The 26,093-nt window shown below is 34.9% G+C and overlaps 1 protein-coding gene and 2 long non-coding RNA genes across 9 annotated transcripts in view; 2 read left to right on the top strand and 1 right to left on the bottom strand.

The window, feature by feature from the left end:
* LOC110256311 (uncharacterized) overlaps window positions 1-26,093 on the bottom strand; it is a 611,762-nt gene that overhangs the window by 19,004 nt on the left and 566,665 nt on the right. The gene's annotated exons all lie outside the window — the stretch shown is intronic.
* LOC106508354 (uncharacterized) overlaps window positions 1-26,093 on the top strand; it is a 460,477-nt gene that overhangs the window by 246,129 nt on the left and 188,255 nt on the right. The gene's annotated exons all lie outside the window — the stretch shown is intronic.
* Window positions 858-7,131, top strand: LOC146397524 (uncharacterized). The gene is made up of 2 exons (XR_014824522.1): window positions 858-1,261; window positions 3,201-7,131. It is a non-coding gene; the product is annotated as an uncharacterized LOC146397524 (long non-coding RNA).

Below are 26,093 nucleotides of genomic sequence, written 5' to 3'. Positions count from 1 at the left end.
TCCACCATCTTAATCCCATAAACCTAGTTCAGTTTAAACCACAACTTCCACTCAGTCTCTGTGGATGATATTTCCATTTAAGTTCTATTCTTAAAGATTTTTTGTGTTATTTGGATTTTTATTTGGTGTGTGTCACCCATTATCCAAATCTTGAACTTGGGCAATGGTTCATATATTCAGTTCAAAGTCTTTGGTGTCCTAAATCATATCAGATTCAGATGTGTAAAGCTCAGTGGTAAGCCACATTCATAAAGACCTTGTTGGATTTCTCTCCCCTTGGATTCCCATTTCCCAAGCTCTACCTTCTTTCTGTAGTCTCTTCTGGTTCTCTGGGACCTCTCATTTTGGTCTTGTCACTAGAAAGCTGATAATTCATTTACTTTGCCCTGCACTTTTCATGACTGTGCCCATTTCTTGCAATGACAAGAAAATGAAGTTTTCCCTATTCACATTCCTCAGATAGTAGAGGAAAATTCATTTCCATCAGAATTTTAGACCATTGCAGACCTCCACATGCACCACTGTCATTGTTGCCACTTCTTAAGTTCCAGAAAATTGAGCAAAGAGTGAAAAATAAAAATATAGGAAAATTTCTTCACCCTCTCTGAGAATTAAGATTCTTTTTCCTCTCTTTGCACCAGAATTAGCTTCTTTTAGCTTTTTCCCTATCTTTGACAGTGTCCACTTCATGTTTCAAACTGTGTTAAGTTTAGATTGGTAGTTACCATTAGGGGAGAATAAGGCAAATTCACAGCCAGTTTGAAGGTAATTTTAACTTGGTATTCTTCCCCACTGTGCCTGCTACTGTTTACTTTCAGATCCTTAAAATAGTGTTCCTTGCACTATTTAGGTTTTAAAGCTGCATTTAGAGATAGAGACAGGCAGGAGTTTGTTTATTCCATCTTAATTAGAACTGAAAGTCTCTATCCTATTTAATTAAATATTGAGGTAAGAATGAAAAAAATAACTTCCAAGAAACAATGCATGTGGCCATTTTAAATTAAGTACAACCTATTTAGTCAACCAATTTTAGACCATTCTGAGTATTTCAGTTTTAGTCTGTTGGAGGGAAATAAGTCTAGTCACACAGGATACAGTTTATGGAGAAAATTCAAATGCAGCGTTTCCCTCAGTGGAAACAAATCCCACTAGGAACCATGAGGTTGTGGGTTCAATCCCTGGCCTTTTTAGCAGGTTAAGGATCCAGCATTGCTGTGAGCTGTGGTGTAGATCTCAGATGTGGCTGGGATCTGGCATTGCTGTGGCTGTGGTGTAGGCTGGTGGCTATAGCTCTGATTAGACCCCTAGTCTGGGAACCTCCATATGCCATGGGTGCAGCCCTAAAAAGACAAAACACACACACAACAAAGCAAACACCCCCCCCCCCCAATGTAGCCATTCCCTATTTATCTGCTATTTCTACTGGTAGAAAGATTCAGATGGCCTCACTCTAGAGTATGAGAGTGAACTAAGATAAGTGATATCAGAACCCGAGCATAGGTTCTGCTAGAAATAATCAGAGTTCTTCTCTGATCCTAGCATGGAAAATATATGTCCAAAGCTATATGCATGAGATTAAGCCATATAAGAATTCCTCAAAAATGATGCAGCCTCATTTTTCAAGCACCAGAATTCAATCAGCATGTGAAAAAAGATGTTGACATAGAGTCCACTCTTGCTGCATATTCCTGCACAAGAATGTTTCTATATTTCTCTCTTATTTCAGAGCTTCTAGTTGCTCCCTGCATCACTTCGACTAGATATCAAAGCCATTTCTTAACTTTCAGTGTAAGGTTCATTTTTCTTCCCTCTAGCAATCCTCCTCAGAGGACTTCATCACTCTTGCCTTGTGTCTTTTGCTATCTCATATGCTGATTAGCAGCAACCTGATTCATTAAAGAGATTATCCCATGACAATCAGTGTTTTTAAACATAATTTTGCTATTTAATAGAGTAACCAGAGTTCTGCAACACCAAACTTTTCCACATAGTTTTTACCCATTTACATGAATAGCTTCATTTGATTTATTGGTAAGTCTACAAATACCTCTGATGGTTAACCTTCTTACTTCAAAGCACATAAATGCCAGCAGATATGACATTTTTATTTTTTCCAAATTCATATCTGAATATTTATTACATGTCATTGAATTTCTTTCCATTCCCTGGTGAGAGTGCATTGGGAAGAGGACCTTTACCACCATAATTATATACACATTCACTTTTGCTTCCCTTCCTCCAATTTTAGTGCAAGAGATAACACTCATCCTTTTCAATGCTACTTCCTCAACATTAGCCATGAATTACATTTCCTCTTAATTCATCAAGAACTGTAGTTAATCACTTGCTGCCTCTCTCCTGTACTCTTAATCTCTCTATCACCATCTCTGTATCTCTATTGGCTCCACTCATTGGATGTAGCTCCTGCTTAAAAACACCTCCCTCAACACAGTTACTGGGTACCTTTAGTTACTGCTTGTTGACATTTGCTGTTTCACATTCTAGTTTTCTATAAATTCTAGAATCCATTGCCCCCAAGCTTCCTCTACAATCAGGCAATTAGAAATGGCTCTTGCTAAAATCACTGATAATCCATAGTCACTTTTTTTTTTCAGTTTTTATACTCCAAAGTATTTTGCTTGGTTGGTCCCTCCTATTATAAACTAATTTCTATGACTTTGTATGATACCATAGTGCCTTGGTATTTCCCTGGTCTTTCTGACTACTGTTAGCATACATTTCAGAAACTATTCTTCTGCTTTAATAACAGTTCATTTCAGTCTCAGGGCTTTAGGTACTATATATGGATGACTTCCAAATCTACATCTATAATCCTTAAGGAGGGGAAAAAGGTGGGAGAGAAGGAGACATTCAGTCTTCTGTTGGACATTACTCTTTAGCTATTCCATGGGCTCTTCAGATTCAATGTGTTCATAATTGAGCTTATGCTCATCCTAATAGTATGTGTTTCCTCCTCTGCTCATGATCTTAGTGAACCCTCATAACTACACATTTTTCAAAATCAGCATTCTCTTACACCTCCATCATTAATCTGCCACATCCTAACAATTTTATTTTTAATGATCTTTTGAGTCTTAACTTCCTATCTTCCTTCCTTCCATCTGTCTGTCTGTCTTTCTGTCTTTTTAGGGCCACATCCATGGCATATGGAGGTTCCCAAGCTATGGGTCTAATTGGAGCTGCAGCTGCTGGCCAATGCCAGAGCTACAGCATCACCAGATCCGAGCCACATCTGTGACCTACACCACAGATCATGGCAATGCCAGATCCTTAACCCACTGAGCGAGGCCAGGAATCAAACCCTCAACCTCGTGGTTCCTAGTTGGATTCATTTCCATTGCCCCATGATGGGAACTCCATTGACTCTTATTTTCTTAATCTCACAGCTATTTTCTTTGTTTAGATCTCAGAAATTTCTTCTTTTTGAAATCCACATTGAAGAATTTAAGTACTTGAGCAGGGAAATGGTTAGAAAATCATTAAAGAAAACTAGATGAATAGATAAGGTAAGGATATATGAAAGTACATAGAGATAGGGAGAAAACAGATAACTGCAATACATTTTTTCGTAACAGGTACGATGTCAAAAAGATCTAAAATGATAGGTTGGGTGATGTGCAAAATAGGTAATAATTCTTTTTAAACTTAAACAATTAAAGCCCTAGAATGCATTATGTCATTGGCCGTAGAAAAGATTACAGAATCAAACTTCCATATTTTCAAAGTAGTATGTATCAAAAATTTTGTAGATATATATATATATATATACACACACACACATTTATGTAAACACATGTATTACATCATAAATTCCATATATTTTAATGTATATAATAATTAACATTTGGATTCAAAGAAAATCAATAATTTTTCAGTTGTATAAGTTTTATGTAGTTAAAATTTGTTTAAAACAAGCTTCTTTTTTCTATGTTTTAGTTTTTTCCTATTGGGTCTTCTAGCTAGAGAAGCCAGAAGAGCTTAAAAGTTGTGTGTTTGTCTTTTCTATGGTATAAGCTCTAGTTTCTTCATATGTGCTTGCCAAATGCTGCCACAATTGTGCTTTTAAAATTAAACATTTTGCTTATTTAGTCCATACCAATAGAAAGCTTAGGATAATTAAACTCCTTATGAAGTCAAGTTCAGAAACCTATTATTGATTTTCTTTAAACAGCCTAGAAGTGCAATATGCCATTTTGTTGTAGGTGTTAACATTTGTAAATTTGAACAATATGATATTTATTTTCAAGGTCTATTATGTTTCAAACAATTTGAAGTATTTAAAAAACTATGGGTTTAACTGTTCTAAATTAAACGAGTTTCATTTTTTTTTTTCAACTGGTTTTGTGCCAACAGAAAACAATAGGTATTGTCTATCACTCTCTGATTCTCATTGGTTGGTTTATAAGCTATTTTTTGATCTTTGTTTTAGTTAGAGATGTTCTAGCATGTGATTGAAAAAACAGATTTAACTTAAGCAAAGAAGCTTCTTTGATATTAACCTATTTTTTCTTTTCAAGTGTTAAAGTGCTTTTTCTCCTTCTTAATTCATATAAAACTATTAAGATTTTTAAATGGCCCATATTCCCTTTGCAGGCTGATTATTTAGTTCAGTAAGCAATAAAAAGTATTAACAGTCTCATATAATCCCCAAAGAGTTCCATAGTAGGCAATGAACACAACCTTCTTGTTATTGATTTTGATTAACCAGTCTTTACAGTGATGTTGGATTTTGTGGTTACTTTATAAGCAGTCTCTATATATTACTTTCAAAGGCAAATAAGAATTTGAACTTTGCTTAAAACATGAATTATTTTCTTCAAAGAGAAGTAATATTGCTCTGAATTTTTAATATCTTATTGTTAACTGTAAAGTTGCCATTGAATTATTCCACAAAAACTTTTCCTTTTTCATTTTTAAAAGTTTTATTGAAGTATAGTTGATTTATAATGCTGTGATTATTTCTGCTGTGCAACAAAGTGATTCAGTTACACATATACACATATCTATTCTTTTTCAGATATTCTCCCATATAGATTATCACAGAATATTGGGCAGAGTTCCCTATGCTATGTAGCAGGTCCCATTGACTATCCATTCCATATACAAAAAACTATTCTTAAAACCTTTTTGTTTTAAAGCACAGATACAGAAAACACACAAATATATGGCTTAATGGATTCTTTTAAGGCTACATTATTTCAACAACTACACATGTCAAGAACTAGAATTTTACCACTCACCTCAGAAGCTCCTCAACTGTTAACTCCCAGGCATAATCTCTCCCCTCTCCCCAAAACAACCACTATTTTGACTATTTTAGTCATCATGTCCTTATAGTTTTATCACTGGAGGGTTCATCCTTGACATTATAGTTAAATCTTGCACAATTAAAAAATTAAGTTTTTTATAAAGTCTAATCTACATGTTCTTCTTTCCTCTTTTTCTTTTCTTTTACTACTTATTTGTTGAAAAACCTGGGGGGATGTTGGCTGCAATATAAGTTCTCCTGCTCTGCATAGTCCCTGAAACTTGGCAGCTGCATTCGGAGGCTTGATCTGACTCAGTTCTGCTAGTTTTGTGTTTTCTTTCATCAAGAGGCACTTAATGCTGTTTTCCCCTCTTTTTCTGACGTTAACTGCTGTTGATGCTCAGTGCCTACTGAAGGTCGCAAACAGTGAGATTCTAGTTCTATCATTCCTTTTTTCAAATGTTAGGTGTGTAAAATAGATATTTGCCCTGCTCTATTTTGTTACTTAGAACAGTTCATATAGGAAAGTCAGGATCAATGCTTGATTCTTTTCCTCTGATTGCCAGTTTTAAAAATAATGAGTTGATTCTTAATAAATGACCTATTGCTATTTTTCAAATATTATTATACACTCATAGATTAAAACATTTTAAATTTAAATTATTCTTTTTGAAATGCAAGTTATTGCATCATTGGACAGTGGGATCCTCTTGAAGCTGGCACTTGAGTCCTTTGACATGGACTTAAAAGTCTTTGATAATTTCTTCTTTATCCAGCATAGCAATGTTCCAAGTTCATCTTCCCCAGACCTGGAATGACTTATTTCTCTAAGAAGTGCTAGTTTCTCTGAGAAGTAAATAATATTTTAGGATCATTATCTGGGCACTAGGGAAACTTAGTGGTTGTTTCTAGGCTTATTTAATGGAGACACACACACACATTGTATAGTACTGTAAATGAAGTCATATTGACATTTTCTATTCAAATTTAAGAATATAGATTTTGTCACATAACTTCCTTTATATGCTATATTCCTACACCAAACTGAGAATCCTCTTTGTCAAAGACACAAGGTATGATAGAGTAACCTACAATTACTTTTGCCTTTGATACACACTGTTTTGGGAACAACCTAAGCATAATGATCTCTCTTTAGGTATGTGGCCACTGATGAAAGTTCTAGGAAATAACTGCATTAAATTTGTCCTGTGTCTCTTTACCAAGTTCCTATAATTTTATTCTTTGAGTTATTTTATATTTTAACTCAAGGCAAATTTTTTCATCTTTCAAGATACCACCTTTTTCTTTGGTCTTTTCACTCTTCAGTTTCTTTAATATGTTAACCCCAAGAAATTTTTCTATAATCCTATAAGAAGCATTTCCTTTGGTATGTCCTCACCTTAGGGTTTGCTCCCCAAATAAATATTGGGTTGGCACCTGTTGTATGCTTTCCTGACTACTGGATCATCAAATAAATTCATTAGAAGTGAGTTTTGTCACTGGGACCAGTAGGTGTTAAATAAGCAGAAGAATGAGATGATGTGAAATAAAGTTCTTTGTGATAGCAAAATGAGTGGCTTCTGTTTAACTTAAGAAAAAGCAGTTCCGGGAGTTCTGCATCATGGCTCAGTGGTTAACATACCTGACTAGCATCCATGAAGACGTGGGTTCAATCTCTGATTTTGCTCAGTGGGTTAAGGATCTGGCATTTCTGTGAGCTGTGATATAGGTCACAGATGCGGCTTGGATCCCGAGTTGCTGTGGCTCTAGCAAAGGCTGGCAGGTACAGCTCCGATTCAACCCCTAGCCTGGGAAGCTTCATATGCCATGGGTGCAGCCCTCAAAAGACAAAAAAACAAAAACACACACACAACAAAAAAGAAAAGAAAAAGAGATTCCTATTCATTGATAAAGAATGGAACTGTCTTTGAGGAAAACACTATTGAATACCCTTTTCTTTCTGTAATGGTAGGCTTTCCTATATCCTTGCATTTCAACATATTTCATTTTAATACTTTGACATAACTTGGTTGTATTATTCACAAAATAAAGACATAAGGAAAATAGGATCTTTACATTTGTTATTACAATTATCCAGAAATATTCTCATCATGAAAGTTCTGCATAACAGTTATGACTAATTGTCTTCTATAGAGACAAAGTTTATTTCCATTTTCTGAGGACTGCTTTTCTTCATAAAAATCCAGTTAAGACCACTTTGGCAATTAACTCTGGACTGATTGCTATTTTACAATCTGGATCTTCAATATTTTTTATGTTGAACTTCCTGTTCTGAATTTACAATAAAATTGCATTTGAAACTGTCAGAAGATTGTGCATTTTAACATAAATATGTCTTGACGTTCTTTTTAGAGCCTTGCCTAAATCTTTAACTTAGGCTATAGAATGACTTTTAATCCTAAAATTTTAAACGTTTTTATTACATCAAGAAGAGAGAGACTGGAATTATACTTGAAATTACTCTAGAAATTTGTTTTCAATAATAAATTTGCCAAGAAAGGCTAGAGCAAAGTGTGTAAAGGGTCTTTTGAAAAGACGTTTCCAGGAATCATCCACTACCTTCCAACAATGTACTTTTTTTATCGTGACTTGGGATTCACTGAAAACCAGCAGAAGAGTCAGTTCTGTACACTAAGAACAGCACCTTAAAGACTCTGTGACCTGCTCTTTGAAATTTCAAAACTTTTAAAGCAAGTTAAAAAAAAACTTTATAATATAAAAGTTTTTAAAAGTTTAAGGCAAGTGTAATATGTTTCTTCTCATCTAAAGGATTTCTGTATTAAAAACTAGCCATTCCATAAAATGTAGACTGCTAATGTCAAAACAACATTACCATTTCAGTAGACTCTCTGATAATATTAAAACATGACATGTTATTTCTCTCTTCTTAAAACCCTCATAGGTTTATTACTTTAAAAGGAAATACTGATAAATGAATGATAAAATGAATTTTAAAATAACCACAGTGACTTCAAAAATTTTGGTGATGGTTTTGAGATGATTAACATATAATTAAAAAAGAGTTATTCAGAGATATGCCAACAACTGCTTTGTGGTGAGTAGACATTATCAAAGACATAAAAATGCAGTGTAATGGTGATTAATTAGTGTGGAAAAGATCAATTTTTTTTATCTTCTTGGTTTTTGTGATAAATACTTTCTAGCTATCACAAATAAAATATAAGGAATGTAGTGGGGGCTTATATCAGCTGTGATGTCAGCTGTTAGCTGAGCCTTGTTTCTTTACATCAACGAGGTCCAGAAAAATGAGGTGACTTCCCAAGGTCACACAGGTAGTGAGAGACATCATTAGCAACTCAGATACCTGACTTTCCCTTTCAGTGCTATCTTTCTAGGACCTGTCTGCCTCTTAAAGGTCTGTCTTCAGACTCAAAACCCTGTAGGTGAGACAGGCTGATGGACGCCCAGATAGGAATCAAGCCAGGTGTAAGACAGGAGAGACTAGCAAGCCCTCAGGAAATTTGAGAGTACTTGCCCTCTTTGAAAGCCTTAAGTTTCAAATATTTAAAGCATTTTGACGTTCAAATAAAATATGCCTACAGGCCAGCCAGTTGCCTTTCTGATACTCTAGTGGTTTCCTTTCTTTTTTAACTGCTTAAATCTATTCAGTATCTAATATTTGCTTATGTAAATGTGTGTATAAACAGGAATGCAATGTCAGCCAGAGGTTAGAAATTTTATGCCATAGAATAAACTGTACATAAAAGATTTTATAAAGAGCACTGAGTAGATGACGTTGTGCCCATCACTGATAGGATTTCTTTCTTTCTTTGATTGATAGCTTTGGAGGCATGTTAGGAAGTCTGTTTAATCCATCCAGTCAGTGAGGACTCTCAGGAGTTGATCACTTTGCTCTAGGGCTGTGTGGCCTCACTGAGACAGAAACATTCCTGCTTTCAATGTTATAAAAAACAAAGAATTGATGTTGAGAATCTGCCTACAGAATATAAATGATGGCTCCGAATATGTTTTACTAGCTACTTACGTAGATTGAATTTCCTATTCAAATACAAAGATTTTAAAAGTCCTGAGTCCAGTCATCAAAACCAAGCTTCAATATATTTAATCCTCATGTCAAAACTTTAGAATCTGTTTAAATCTATTTTCACTATGACACATGTCCTTATTATATCGTATAACCTTTGTGTTAATGCAAATTCAAAACAGTTTTTCACCAGTGCTTTTATTCCAGAAAAAACAAAAATGGGGAGAGAGGCACAATAAATGTTTAGTGAGTTTATTGACTTTTATTATTTATGTACAAGACTTTGGAGATGTAAAGCAATATGTTAAAGGAGTTAAGGAGTGTACTCTTTGTTGGGGAGATGACATGAACTCACAGAAATAGATGCTTGTGAATCAGAAGTGTCAAATGTGTGCCATGGTATTATGGTTAAAAACACAATTGAAAGAATATTTAATCCTGGCAAAAGCTGGGAAAGTTTTAGATAGCGGGAAAAAATGGCGGGTAAAGGGGAAAAGTTACCTTCAAAGGCATAATCATGGGAAGCCATTTGGAGTGTCAGGGATATGGGAAAACACCTCTTTATCCAGAGCGTAATGAACCACTAAGGGCATTGTGTAAAAACGGCAAACAGGTTTTGTATATCTACAACTTGGCTGGAAACCTTTCAATAATTCTTTTACTTGAAATAAACTTCAAAGTAAGTATTAAAGCCATCCTCATCTTATTGATTCAGGAAAGTGAAAGAGGCTCAAGAGAAGTGAAAAGATTTGTCTTAAATTTTCTGAGCCTAACGAAATATTCTTTGCATGGAAATAGATCTGCTTTTCTTTGTGTGACATCAGGATGGAACTGTAGAACCCCCTTTTCCTTTTTTTCAAATGGCCATACCTACGACATGCGGAAGTTCCCAGTTCTCAGGCCAGGGAATTAATCCGAGCCGAAGCTGCAACCTACACGGTAGCTGAGGTAATGCTGGATCCTTTAACCTACTGCTCAGGGCCAGGATCAAACCCATGCCTCCACAGCAACCCAAGCCATTGCAGTCAGATTCTTAACTCATTGCACCACAGCGAGAACTCGTAGAAACCTTTGCTTTGTTTGTTTCCTAGTTGCCCTGTTTGTGTGAGAGATTCCCACCCTAATGTTATGGGGATGGCTAAGCATACCAGAGAGATGAAATTGACAGCAGTTTATTAGTCATATAAACTCTCAGCCTAAGGGAGAAGGACATCCCACAACATGCATGGCTTCATAGCGGTTGCAGCTCAGCAACAGAGTAAACAAAACAAGCAGGGCCTGCAGGAACAGGCTCTGTAGTAGTAAGTTGATGTGTTCTCTGGTTCCTGTGAGGAGCTGTGATTGGCTACTTTGAATAATTCCCAGGGCTGGCAGGGAACTTAACCTGCTACTCAGGGATAAGCAGGAAATGTACTTGGTCCATTTGACAAGGAACAGTCTCTTGGCTAAGGGGATGTTACACACAAAGCAGAGCGGGGAGAGGGATCTGAATTTAGGCCATTCTGAGACTTTCCTGGTTTCAGATGTCAAGGTAGCACTTTCATTTCAATCACTCCCTTAGGAAACTGTAGGCTATTTCATCATTCTAACTTTCTAAAAAAAAAAGCTTTTTGTTTTTCATTTGTTATTGTGAAAGTAGGAGCTCCTGACTATTCCTATGTATGCTAGACTCTTTTTATATTTCTGGCCCTTACATTCAACTTATCACTTTCTTGTTTATTTTCAGATGCTTTTTTCTTATTGGCTACCCCCAAAGAAAGTAAACTCCATAAAGGCAAGGGATATTTTTAACCATCTTACTTATTGCTGTGTTCCAGTGCCTGTGATGGTCTCTGGCACATAATAGATACTCAATGCATTTTGTCAAAGAGAGCAAATAAATATAGTTATACATTACAGAGCTGAAGCTATTTTTATTTGGTGTTTAGCCTTTCCTCAGTCATATCAATATACCAAATATGTAACAAGGGTCTTTCCTGTACCAGCTTCTGTTTTTAGAAGTTTCTACCGTTAAATAACTTATAGTCTGGAGGAAGTAATAAGTTAATAAAAATAAAATTGTAATACTTGCTAATATATATGAGAAAAGAACACAGGGGTTTGAGGTCTTAAGGTGAGATTGAACTTGAATAATCACAAAAGGAGGCCACCATTATTTTGTTTTCAATCCAGATAAAGGAAACCCCAAACTTCTTTTAGCTACGTATTCCTATTTTCTGTACTTCTTAAAGACAGGACATATCAACAGGGATATATCTTATACAGTTTGTATTTGAATTTAAGATGAAGGATAAATTGCAAAATTTAGTAATTATTTTAGCTTTTATATGAGTTTTGTCTACATACTAAATGTAGGAAATGAAAATGAAACAATTAAAATAATCAGATGTATGTCCAACTATGTAGACACTATTTGCTACCTACTTCATTTATGACTGTCAGATTTGTTGGTCATTTGTTGGTCATTTAGATGGCTTGCTAAGTGCCTCCATCCATCCCAGAGAGTTAAAAATATTTTCCCCATCTGTCTCTGTGCTTTCCAGAGGTTTGTGTTTACAAATAGAGTGTGGATTCTGAGATCCTATTCAGTATAATTCCAATTCCTTTATGGCCTTTTTATACCCTTTTGCGATTCAGACTCATACAGAATCATAACCAAAAGGTGAGTTTATGTTCTCATATGTATCCCTGGCTTCCCCTGTTTGAAAATTTAAGCAGGAAATTTATAGGATTTAAGTCAAAGTGCCCTATTGGGAGTCTTAACCGTCTTCATAGTGTGATAGAAACATATTGAGGCTGTGTTCCTTATGTTTGAAGGCGATCTTGGGATTTTGCTCTTTTGTAAATTAAAGAAAGGGATTGATATCGTAAATTTATCCTGGAATTCAGTAAACATGAGAATGATTACTACAAAGCATGAAACCAATATAAAAGAGGGTTTTAGATTAATCTGAGATATAGACTGTCACTTTTCTTCCCTGAGTTAAAAATGCATTGAATAGGTTGGTACCAACTTCATTAACATTTATTGGGGGATGGATCATGTTCCTAATTGGATATTATTCCATTTATTTTGCAAGTTTTAAGTATAACATTTATGAAGGGAATATATATGTAAAATCGTTTAAAACATCAAGTGATATATAGAAGAGGAAGATTTGGTTTATTTCCCTGTGTTTGAGATCCATTTTTCTTTTGACTGAAATTTTGTTGTCATTGTCTTTAGGTAAGAAGAAAGTTGTGCAGGTAAACTAAAGAGAGGATGGTTAGATGGGTGTAGATTTTGAAGTCATTGAATTGATCCTATTCAAAGAATAGGTATATTCTTTGCAAAGAATGGTACATTCCTTATTTTTTTATTTCATATTTTTTATATGTCATGAGTCAAAATTTGAGGTGAGATTTTACCTCTCTCATTATGTGTGCTTCTCTTTCCCTTCCTGATCACACCCCCTCTTTCTGTCTCCTTTTTCATCATGGACCTAATGACTGTGAATGGATAGGAGCAATTTTTGAGATTATCAGACAAAACTTAAAAAACTTTAGTTAGTTGCTTTTGTCTTTTACACATAAAATGACTGTTAATGCTTTAATTTATTTATAGATGTCTGTTTTCATCAAAGTGCCTTACATATAAATTATTTCTACAATTCATTTTTTGTATATTCTTCTTTTGAAACAAAAATTAAATGGTAGCTCTTTCCTTCAGGGTTAACTTTGGGGCTATGTGATTTTTGTCTTCACAATTATTCTTTTATGCCCTCTAATGGCAGCCTGAGGGAACTCCTATTGGACACAATTTCAAGAAAATAAACTTAGAAAAATAAACAAAAGATCACTCAAAGATTTTAATATAAATAGCTTTCACACACCAGGCATTCTTGCTGTGGGAAAAAGAGCATATGTTCATTTACTAAACTTTGGAAAATAAATCTTTGTGTTGGTTAGCCATAGTTTTTAAGAACTTTCTTTATTTGGATGATTATTTTCAAAATTCTATTTCCAGTTACAATTAAAATTCTTATGTGATTCTATTAGGCTAATAGCTATTTTTCCAAAGTGTTTATTTGCTTTGGAATTACTAAACATATAGGTATTCATATTCATACAAAGATAGCAACACCACCTTTACAAATTGGCTTTGTATTTATTGTTGAATGAATGGGGGTGAGAAATGGGAAAATTTAAACTTATTTCATTGGAGGTTTATAGCACTTCTTTCAATGATGTTACAGAATAAATCTGGACCATGGTGCTAAAACACCATCTCTGTTGTATCCCTGTACATTTAGAGAACAACTGATGAAGGTGGTCTGAGTCTCAAACATCATGGGTGGCCCTCACAGGAGATTCACTTTTAAGGTTAAAACCTCAAGGGAAAATTTTTTCACATCTTAAAAATGTGTTAATATCAACTGGTTCCAGCTTTGCATTACAAACAGGTTTTTTAAAAAATTAATTTCTCTTTCGCTCTTTGTTTTTTTGCTGTTCTCTCATCTTTCTTTCTTCCTAGCTCAAGATTATTGCCTTAGATCCTTCTGGAGTTGTTCTGCTTCAGTACCATTCTAGAAATGTAGCTTTTGTTCTTTATGATCACAGGAAGCAGAATGGAATCATCTATCAACTGGCTGGAAAATAACTTTTCCCCTCTGCATGTCTTTCTTTTTGAGCCGTTGTTGGTTGCCCCCAAAGAATTTCACGTATCCTCAAAATGCTGTTAGAAGTTTTTCTTGCCTATAGTTTTAGCTTGTAATAATACATATATGCATTGATATAACTATATAACATTAAGTATACTCTGATAGTTTCATAAAATTGTATCTCCTTGTAAAATTTAACCTTGTATGATAGGATGATATTATACCAAATATTGGAGTATTCTCCAGAACTATGGATAGATATAAATTAGTCTGAACACACAAAATTTCTTTGAGTTCCTTAATTATAACAGCTTCTGTTGATTGAACACCTGCAATGTGCCAGGCTCCATAGAGCTCACCTCTAATCTTCATCTCAATTCTACAAAAAGAAGTCACTGTTCTCATTTGACTCATGAGAAAACTGAGGCTCAAAGAGCTGGAATGACTCACTCAAGGTCATGGTGATATCAAGAGGCAGATATGGGTTTCTGACTTCACTGAGATCTTTGTGAAAAGGTTGCAGAAGTGGCCAGGATAGAGATTTAAGTTTGCTTTTCATTTTCCTCTTACTGTGCTTCATGACTTTTGAATGATCTTCATCTTCAGCTTTAAATGTGTGCTTGTATTTGGGATAATAGTCAAGGGTTGCAATAAAGTTTAAGGAGTCAGCACTTTGCTGTTAAACTAGGGCTCAGATTTGGGCTAGGCTACTTCCTAAGTGTGAACATCCAATGAATTAAGTAATTTCTTTCCCTTGATTGAAAAAGATAATAGCAAAACTAAACTATAGACGTAGAGTGTCAGGCAAGATTTCAATGGGAGCTTTGTGAGAATTAAATAAGATACACTGCTTAGCTCGTAAAAATTCTTCATAAATAGCAGCTATTATTTTTGTTGATATTTTTTGAATTCTATTGTCTAACTTTAAGTATTAATGATTCAGCTTTAAAAGCAGGGAATAAAAAATTCATGCTGTATTTGAATGTAATTATCCAGATATGTCTTTGTACTGTAATATTGCCATACAGAAACATTTTATTCTGTTTTACCATTGAATACATGAAAACACAAAAATGTTTTGCTTTATGTTAAGAAATGAAACCCAAGGTTCTTATTTTGATTCATGACATTTAATGGCTATTATTTTGTAAAATTCCAATAAGCTACTGTTCATCTAACAATAATTTTTTAAATTGAATTATAGTTGATTTACAATGTTGTATTAATTTTTGCTGTACAGCAAACTGATTCATATATATATATATACACACATTTATATATAAACTTTTTGAAAATATTCATTTTCATTGTGGTTTATCATAGGACACTTAATATAGCTCTCTGTGCTATAAAGTAGGACCTTATTGTTTATTCCCTCCATTGTGTAATAGCTTACATCTGCTAACCGCAACCTCTCACTCCGTCCCTCCTCCAATCCCTTCTTCCCTGGCAATTAGAAATCTGTTCTCTTTATCCATGAGTCTTTTTCTGTTTTGTAGATAGGTTCATTTGTATCACATTTTAGATTTAACATAGGTGATATTATGTGGTATTGGTCTTTCTCTTCCTGACTTCACTTAGTATGAGAATCTCTAGTTGCATCCATATTGCTGCAAATGGCATTATTATTATTATTATTTTATGGTTGAGCAGTATTCCTCTGTGTGTGTGTGTGTGTGTGTGTGTGTGTGTGTGTGTGTGTACCACATCTTCTTTATCCATTCATCTGTTGATTGAAATTTAGGTTGTTTCCCTGTCATGGCTATTGTAAATAGTGCTGTTGTGAACATAAGGGTGCATGCATCTTTTTGAATTATCGTTTTGTCTGGATTTATGCACAGGAGTGGGATTTCTGGATCATATGGTAGTTCTATATTAAGTTTTCTGAGGAACCTCCATACCATTTTCCTTAGTGTCTGCACCAACTGACATTCCCACTAACAGTGTAGAAGGATTTCCTTTTCTCCACATTCTCTCCAACATTTGTTATTTGTATACTTTTAATGATGGCCATTTTAATCATGTGAACTAGTACCTCATTATGGTTTTGATTTACATTTCTCTAATAATTAGCAATGTTGAACATTTTTTTATGTGTCTTTTGGCTGTTTGTTTTTTGTTGTTGTCATCGCCTAATGATAATTATTTAATGTGACTGAATTTCTGGGCTGAAAATGAAGTTTCTTGACCTACAATTCTAAGGTTTTGTACTAGTTTGGAACACGGGGGAGAGATGGAAATAATTTCTGAAACTGGGGAGAGAAACCCTGAGAAGATGGAGGAGCACTAGGTTCTCTGCTGAGTGCATTTTAAATGATCATTTTATTAGAAACAACAATGTCTGTTGGGTAGGTATGATTTTTTCATCACCCCATTTTACAGATCCAAATCTGAGACTTAAGAGTAGCTAAATAACTTGTCTGTCACAGAGCTAATAAAAGGTGTAGCTAGAGAGCCACCACCAGAGCCAGTTGTATATGGCCTCACCATGTCCTTATTACTGCTCCATCAAGTCTTTTCCATTTTAGAAGGAATCACTCACAAAAACTAGCATGACATAGAGGGGATACAGAATACTGCTTCAACAAGTCTCACTGAAATGAACAAAGGAAGAAACCCAAAAACTAAACTTTGGAACACAGCTAACCTCCTTTTCCATACTTGCTTCCTGAAGAATTCTTATAAATTAATTAATAATTATTGAGTGATAGAGAATGAGCAAATTACATGGTGAATTTTTCTTTTTTCCTGGATCCTGGGGGTACTCAGAATGATAATGCTATTATTTTCAGTAGGCTTGCATGTTGCTTATGGTAGATTATATATTACTTCTCCCCTAATTTGAATAAATTATGTTTTCCTTTATTTTATGTCTGAAAAGAGGAGTAATGGATAACTTACTGCCATCCCTTCTAAGGGATACAGCTGTCTTATTGATTCCTCCTGGAGGAACTTGCTGACTTCAATAGGTGATATAAGAATAAAAGAATGTAGCTGTTCATATTCCTCAAGGGCAGAGAAGTATATGTCTTATTTATCCTCCAGCCATTCAGACTTGTACACATTTTTCATAATGCATCTGGTTTCTCTATTTGAGACATTCTCTTATCTCCAAATACCTTGTAGCACTTCCCCAATGGAGCTGCAGTTTGCTGCCTCAGCAAATTAACTGTAAAACTTAAAACTTTTATGTTTTAGTGTGAGGCTACTGGGTCTTTCTCCTAAGTGATGAATATGATAAAACATGGCATTTTGTTAATTTTGGGTACTCTCTAATGGTTTTTTGATTAGAATAGAAAATAAAAGTCTTTTTAAAAAGCTCAGATCTTAGAACATAAGATTTTAATTTTCCACTCAAAACTTAAAAATGAGTACACACATTTTTACCCTGGGTTTTAGAAACACCACTATTAGCTTGGGTGAGGGGGCTTAATTAATCCTGGGGCAGGGAGGAAAGGACAATGAATGTAGAGTTAGAATTGCCACTCTCCAGTCCTGGTACTGCCATTTGATAGCTCTGGGAAGTTATTTGTCCTTCCAAGTCTTAGCTTCTTCATTTATAAAATAGCACAAATAATGCTTATTTTCTTATCTCACATATTCTTATGATAGTCACATGAAGGAGTGTGTGAAAATAGTTTATAAAATCACAGTTCTATAGAAGCATAAAGTGCTTCCATTTCTTTCCGATAACTATGTACACCTGATTTTAGAAATTCTAATAGCTTTATCATTCCTGGTTAACAAGAAGCGTTTGCAAATGTATACCAAACTCCAATTAAGTGAGCAGCATGGTGCTTGCTGAATGCCTAGGAGAGTTTCCAATTTCCATGTTCTGAATAACTCATATTTTGACCTGGCCTTCAGGCAGATCCTAGTGTAGCCAGAAACCTGGCCCTGACAACCACATACACTTACTCAAGGATGCTGTGCAAATTCCATTATTTTCTGTGTATACTATGATTGTGAGAAAGTTAGGAGGCCTCATCAGGATGATTAAAAACCAAAGCACATCCATCTTCTGTTTCTTTGAAGGTTTTAAGTGGGCAGAACAGCATACTAGATAGTTCAGATGATTTAAGAAGAATTACAAAGCAGAGTGTTGAGTTTAAAAAGCTAAAGTACTGTTTGGATACCACTGTAATGGGAAAGATTTGAATTAGTGGAATTAAATGAATTTAGAGATCTGGCTTTAAAGCAAGCTGTGGACATGAATTGTATAGAGAAGGAGATGGCTTATGGCCAGAATTGGAGCAAGGTTAAGAAAAGATGCAAAAGGCAAGGAGAAAATGTTGCTTATTACATTGCTTTTTTGAATGGGCTGTATTATGCTGCCATGAGAGAGAGGGTTAAAGAGTTTCACTGTGATTATTTAAATAATAGCTGTGACTGTGATACTGAAGAGTCTGGATTTATCAGCTGTATTAACTTCCAGTTGCTGCTATAGCAAATTTAGTGGCTTAAAACAATTCACATTTATTACGTTACAGTTTTGGTGGTCTGAAGTTTAAAGTAGGTTGTGTGCACTGCATTCCTTCTGGAGGCTCTAGGGGAGAATCCATTTCTTTGTCTTTTAAAGCTTTTAGATGTCACTTGCCTTCCTTAACTCATGATCCCTTTTGTACATCACTCAGGCCTCTGCTTCGTCATCACATTGCCTTCTCTCTGGCTCTGACTGTCCTGTGTGATTACATTGGGTCCATACAAATACTCCAGGACAATTTCCCAGTCCCCCAATCCAGAACTTGATCACATTGCAAAGTTCCTTTTGCCATTTAAAGTAACATATTTACAGGTTCTGGGAATAGGATAGGAATATCTTTAGGGGAGGGTATTATTTTATCACAGCAGCATAGTGAATATATAGTTAAAGGTCTTAAATAGATGATTTTGTTTCTCATCTATGATATTCTATTTCTTTATCTTTGTGTGTTGTGTGTAATCACGTGTGTGTGCTCAAGTCCAAGCAATGTTGTCTTCAAAAAATATATCTGAGCAGATATGCTATGAACTCTGTGAATACTTGAATTGTGTGAATGGATTTATACTCTGCTGTTGCCTACTGAAATGTCAGGAACATAGGAGATTCATAGTAATTCTATGAAGTCATAGTGGGCAAGTAATTAGTCTCTCTATGGCAAGAAAAATGGTATTTATCTATCAACTAGATAAGTCCATTCTATCATATGGATGATTTAGATGAATTATTTCAGGGAATAAAAACCTGTGTAGATGGCAAAGTTGGTGGATAGATGGCCATGACAGATGGAGCTCACTATCATGCCCTCTGCCTCATACCTTATCACACTGTGATGTTATCATTGATTTACTTGACAGCTTTGCCCATCGAAACTGCAAGCAACTTAAATTGGCACTTCTTTTTCCTCTTCCCCTTTCGCCTCCTCCCCCTCCTCCTCCATTTTCCATCTCTGATGCCTAATATAAATCCTAGTCCATAGATCGTCTATATTTAGATTCCTATATATTATCAACTGATTATAAAAATATAGTGGTGAAAAAAACCCATTTATAGTAACAAAAACATGATAAACTATATCTAAAAATTTATAGATTATAGAAGATAAAGGAATTTCTAGTTAAGAATTTTCAGTAAAATTAAGATTCTTGTCCTAAATAAATCAGTATACAAATTTAAGGCATTTACAAGCAAACTTTCAATGGGCTTAATTTTGTAATTTGACAAAATAATTGAAAAGTTTATATGAGATAATAAAGGTATGAAAGAACCAATTTTGCTTATGAAGATAAAGAGGGATACTTACATTATCAGATATTAAGTAGTATAATGATATTAAAACAACATGGTTCTGGTACAACAAGTAAAGATGGGATAGTAAGAAGACTCCTAAAACAAATGTGTATGAGTGTATGTGTGTGATGTCATGCTATAGAGAGCATTTTAAATTAGTATAGAAAGGCTAAATCATTCAGAAAATAGTTTTGTGACAGCTGGCTAATAACATAGGACAAAAATTAGATCCCTACCTCCCATGATAACAAAAAACGCAGTTTATCATATTTTGGAAATTAAAACACGTAAACTAGTGAATAATTAAATGAATCTTATAGTGAGAAAAGTATAAACAGGCTATCTTTTTAGAAAATCACATCATAAAAGAGTAATATATTTGATTGTGGCACAGGACAGGACAAACATGATTAATTTGGGAACATGTTTGGTTCAGACAGCCTAGCTTTTCTAGATCATCAAAAAGAACCATGTAAATGCCAACCCAGTTTAATCTGCTATCCTTTTTTCTTTAGAGAAGTTGAATATTGAGAGAGAGAATGAGCAGAAAAGTGAGGTGCTGAGAAGTAGGCAGCATGCACTTGAATTGGAGGGGAGGAAAGAAGGCAGGAAAGAGAAAGAAGTGAGGAGAGTGGGTGGGAGAAGGAAAGGAAGAGGAAAGGAAAGCTCAAGTTTAAAGATCTTGGCTGTGGCGAAGTATGCTATATGGAAGGTTTCTAGGGAGTGGCACTAAGGCAACTAGTGAGTATGAATTATATTTATTGGGCACCCCCCCCAAATCCTAGCTATGACATATCAGGTGACAATCCATCCAGGGCTACATGCTTTAGTGTAGGGGTTCAGATACCTCAAGATATGCATTATCTCAGGGTGTAAGGAAGAGACAGACAAGTATGGAAGTAAATTGTCATCCCTTAATATTTTTCTCTTTACTTCACCATCATCCAAGTGACTTAGTCTACTGGCTACTCTGTATTGAGGCTATCCCTTCTCATATAGCTCTTGATATTCATTTCAAACACTATTCACTTGAATGAAAATATTATGGTAGCATGAAATGACTTGTTCATGGACTCATATTATTTTGTAGTTTGCCCTCCAGGTAAATTTTTCCTCTTAGGTAGAATTAAACACAGGTGGAACAATGTAATTCCTAGATGGCTTACTATACTAATAAGTCCCCCAGATTTTCCATTTCTTTTAAAACTGTGTGAACATGATATACCAAGTGAAATCCAAAGGCTGAGGTCTCATCCCAATGGAATCTGTGGTTTTTAGACTCATGAAGCTTATTTAGGTACAACTTGGGTTTCCCACAGCTGTCCCTGAAACTTCCCAGGGCAAGGATCTTTCCATCACCACAAAGAGCTTAGTGAACCCATCTGCTTAATTTATTGCTATGGTCAGTTCTGTCAGCGGAGAAAAGAATGAAGATAAACATATTAGACTATAGTTATATGATAATACAATCATTTTGAAGGCTGATTTAAAAAACAGATGAAATGTAAATTTGTGATGATGTGAAGTTTAATGGATATTTAGAGGAAGGAATGCTGGGAAAATAAATTCTTTACGAAATGATTCCTTATTTATGGCCACTACTGGGATAATAGCAATATCATCCTATTGTGTTTCATATGTACAGAAAAATTTTACAAAGGGCATGCCCATAGAAAAGCTGATAATCAAGTGATTGTTAAATAGAATTAGAGCTAAATCAGTGGCTTTATGAAGTCATAGCACTATTGTTGAATAGCATTTGAGAGACATATTTTAGTCATTAATACCTAATGTAAAAATGTCATTTTGATATGGGCTACTTCAATGGCTGGGGCTGGTATATTAATTATTAAAAACAAGCTCTAGCCTTAGACATTTTATGATTGCCCCATGGTGTCACAGAATTAGGTCTTTGGACGAGTCACCTCACCCCCACAAGCCTCATGTTTTAGTGAATAAGGGTATGGATTAGTGTATCTCTTAACTTTCTTCTTACCTGTAAACATGAATGATTCCCATTGTCTTTGAGGACATAGTGTACCTGGCATATCTTTGCTTCATTGTAACCAACCAAAGAAAACAAAAACAGAAATCCAGGGTTTCTGAGGACATTTCTGGTGTGTTGTTCCTTGAACACATATTTATGGGATGTTTCCTGCCATAATACATTTCTAAGGGACAACTTCCTCCCACATTTTGACACTTATGAAATTAGGATTCATTTAGCATGTGATGGTAGGCCATTATTCAATCTTTTAACAGCATTTTTTCCTCATAGGTACATAAAATAGGTACTTGATTTATTCTCTGTGGAGTCTTACTGGCATAACTTATGCCAATATTTGTCTCAGTATAGTTATCACCCTATAACATTTTTCTGTTTTCTTTAAAATCATGAAATTCAGAATATGTCAGGCAATGTGCCTGGTTCCTATACTGCTAAAGCGTCCATTCTAAACAAAGAAGTACAGGAATGAGTGTTAAGACTGCAGCAGTGTTCTCTGTTATCACTCATAGAGCAGGCTCACCTCTACCATCAGTTCTTCTACTTAATACACTTAGAAGATTCTCTCCACATCACAAACTCTTTGCTAAATTGGGTGTAATTCCAGACAAAAGAAAAACTTTAATATATTATTTCTAGGATATTATTCTCTATTGATGACCTATTCATGTTGGCCTGAATGAGGAAAGCATTGGGAATACTTTATAAGAAAACTTGCCAATAACTGAATGTTACCAGTAATTGAATATTACTGCTCATACCCTGGATATAGTGACCAATCTAATCCTCACCTGAACTTTTAAAAATGTTCATAATTTGTGCCAGTATTTGTCTCAGTATAGTTATCATCCTATAACATTTTTCTGTTTTCTTTAAAATCATGATTTTGGCTCCAGGGTTTTTCACTGTGGACTTGTGTCTCTGAACCTGTGTTGGGCTGTAACATGAGGCCAAATATACAATTATTTTCTTCCTTGGGAACCACAGTCAAAACATAAGTTCCATGCCAGTTAAAGGTAGAGCCATGCTGCCTGGCAGAGTCAAGATGGCTTTCTCTTGTTATTGAATATGCTGGGAGGGGCAGACCAGATGGACATCAGGAAGAGAAAAGAGGGCAAGTATAGAAAAAGTGGCAGGCGAGTGGAAAAATAGGCACTCAGATTTTGTACTTGGAGGGAAGAAAAGAAAAAGGTGGTCCTGAGGCTGAACTATCAGTGTGGGGTCAAAGGCATTAGGCATAGTCACCCATAGACATGTCTGGTTTTTGGTTTTTGTTAGGAAAAAAAACATGCCATAAAATTTCCAAACAAAAATAATCTTGATAACTGTATTTATATTCATAAATTATTTTGTTTGCTCACATATTTTTCATAGTAACCAAATTTTATGTATGTGTGTGTCTATTTCTACAGTTACTTTTCTGTTAAACTTTGCATCAGAAGCATTTTTCTGTTAAACTTTGCATCAGAAGCATTTTTGCTATTTAATACATAATTTTCCAAATTATAATGCTAATGGCTATATCATTTATTCATCCAACAGATATATTTTGCGTGCCTATTAGTACTGAATAAAGCATCATTTGCATAAAGTTTTAAGTGGAAAACCAGCTTAATTAACTGTTCCCACATTGTTAGCCATTTAGCTTGTTTCCAATTTATCCATAAGGAAATGTTTGGTAATTCCCTCCCTTCCTTCTTTCCTCTTTTCTTTGTATTAATTCCTTAAGATAAATTAAAAGAAATAGAATTGCTTCTCAAAGACATAAACTTTTTTATTTGGGGTGGGGATACATGGGCTTTTAATTTATGATTACATATTTTAGTGTTTTGACATGAAAATGATTATTTGCCTAAGCAAATGATAAAAACTATGCCATTACTTGGGTAAGATATAAGATGGAGATACAGCAACATTTTATAACTATGCATAGACTTTTTATAAATAATTTGAATATTTGTATCACATTAACTATTGTATTTAAGAGGTCCTAATTAAATGTAGATATAGTTCTTGTAAAAAGAGTTAAAGGATATAGGTTTAACTTTTGAATACCTAGAACTATAAGATAAAAATGATCAAATGAGAATGTAGCATAATTTTTAGAAATGCTACTTAACCGAAGTTGGTAACGCTACGGAAAATGGAGAAATGTTCACAGTCAAAGAAACCTAAACTTTGAACAAACCCTGGAAGACTTCTCTTGGAACTAATCCTAATTTTGCTAAGGGGTGTAACAGATGATCTAAGAAGTCCTTTGCTTTCTGGGACACTAATAAAATGATAATTCATTTTTCCATTGTGGTAGATAGGGATTTAGAAACATTACTCATACCCATCACCTGCTCATTGGTGAAAGACTAAAATCCTTATAAACATGCATATGTTTGTGAGCATTATACAATTCCTTTTAACTGCTTCTGATGTGAGGATCTTTCTGATATAACCACCTCCAAAGCTTTACGGACGTTCTTCTTCCATCCATTCCCATGGGGTCTGTGCATGGACATATCAGTTACTTCTTTCAGAGGACAATAAAAATGAATAAATCATCAGTTAAAGCAACAGTTGAGTTTTTTTTTTTTAATATAGAGTCAAATTTACAAGTCAATTAGGCCATTAAGAAAGGATTACAAATAGAGTTTTGAAAACAAAAACTATTTAAATATCAAAGAGATACTGATTATAGATTTTGGAGTACTTCCCTCTTTAACATGATAATTTGCTCTGTTTTATTCTTTATTAAAAACAGGAAAAAGGTTATGTATTTAACATTTCCAAATATATATATTTTTACAGTGATATTGGTTCCTAAGCCATTAAGAATTTTTTTTTTTTTTTGGTAGAATTTCAGTGTTATCAGTGTTACAAGAGGGAGAAACCAAGAAAGCAAATTTCAGCAGGAAAAAAGCCTTTGGACATGTAAATATGCCTTGTAAAATGGTATCAGAGATAGAGAGGGTAAACAATAAAGGGAATTATAAACCAGTATATTTCAAATGGCCTAATTTGGTAAAATAAAGAGTTGATTTTAACTTTAACAATTTACTATCAAAAGTTGCATAAGCATGGAGTTCCATTATGGCTCAGTGGAAGTGAATCTGACTAGTATCCATGAGGATGCAGGTTCAATCCCTGGCCTCACTTAGTGGGTTAAGGATCCAGCATTGCTATGAGCTGTGGTGTAGGTTGCAGATGCAGCTCAGATCTGATGTTGCTGTGGCTATGGCATAGAACAGTGGCTACAGCTCTGATTTGACCCCTCCATATGGCACAGGTGCAGCCCCTAAAGAAGGCGAAAAAGGTTGCATAATCAAACCCTGAATGCAGAAAGTTCCACACAGTCCTAATTTAACTTCATGACAAGATGTTCTGATGTGAACCATTTACAGGTGCTGCATATGACTCCATAACTACCTGGTGAAATGGACTCTAGGTAGGATATCCCTAAATAATGGGTAGACCTCAGCATACTCAAGCATCTGCAGCAAAACCTGGTGTTTGTACCCTGATCTCTTTCTGAGAATTCATTAACTATCTTTAGTCACTACTCATGAGATGTCTGTCTGTGTGTCACCATAGCTTTGTGAAAATCTTGATGGTATATGTATTATGTGACTAGGAAGCTATTGTGTTGGTATGGGTGTAAGAATCAAAATTAGATTTAGATTTCTATCTGTAGAAATCTGTTTTACTTACAGTATAAAAGTAGAAGTAGCTTTGTTGGTTATATCTATAAGCAGAGTTGTGTCAGATGACTGGATGAGCTATGTCCCTCAAGTGAGAAGCCAGACGTTGTGCAGAAGGTCACAGAATGACTGGAAAGTGGAAACTTGATATTTTGGCCTCAAAAGCTCAGGAAGAAAAACTAAAGAGCAAACCATTCTTGGCAAGTGAAGGTAAAAATACTACTATCCACTTCCACCTGTGCTATTGTAGCTTCCTCCTCTCAATTCTGGCTTAATTCTTGCTCGCCTCATCCTTTCTCCAACTTGTATTCAAAGACACAATTCTGACCCTGCTTATGCCTTTATCATCCCTCAATCACTACTTATTAATGAGCACAGTATTTTCATCTCTAATCACTGTCATATAGTCCATCTTTCTTCATTTTACCACCTCATTTTTTTGTACTCCAGCCATTCTGGATTCTTGCAGTTCCTTAGGTGCACCCAGCTCAGGCCATGTATATGCTACTTCCTCTTGGTACCAAAGATTTGGCTTTATTTTGTAGAAACCTCAGTACAAACTCTCCTAGACAATAAATACACTATTTCACATATCAGGACATTCAGGACAATTCCCTACAACAAAGAATTCACTTGGCAGTGTCATCAAAATCTCAGTTTTTTTTTCTGCCTCCCATCTATTATCTTAGGTCA

This window comes from Sus scrofa, chromosome 13 (genome assembly GCF_054392235.1).
Source record: "Sus scrofa isolate SSC_HxYL_T2T_F1_AM1 chromosome 13, Sscrofa_HxYL_maternal_Yorkshire_Landrace_v2.0, whole genome shotgun sequence".
Taxonomy (NCBI): Eukaryota; Metazoa; Chordata; class Mammalia; order Artiodactyla; family Suidae; genus Sus; species Sus scrofa.
This window is presented reverse-complemented; position numbering and strand designations above follow the sequence as displayed.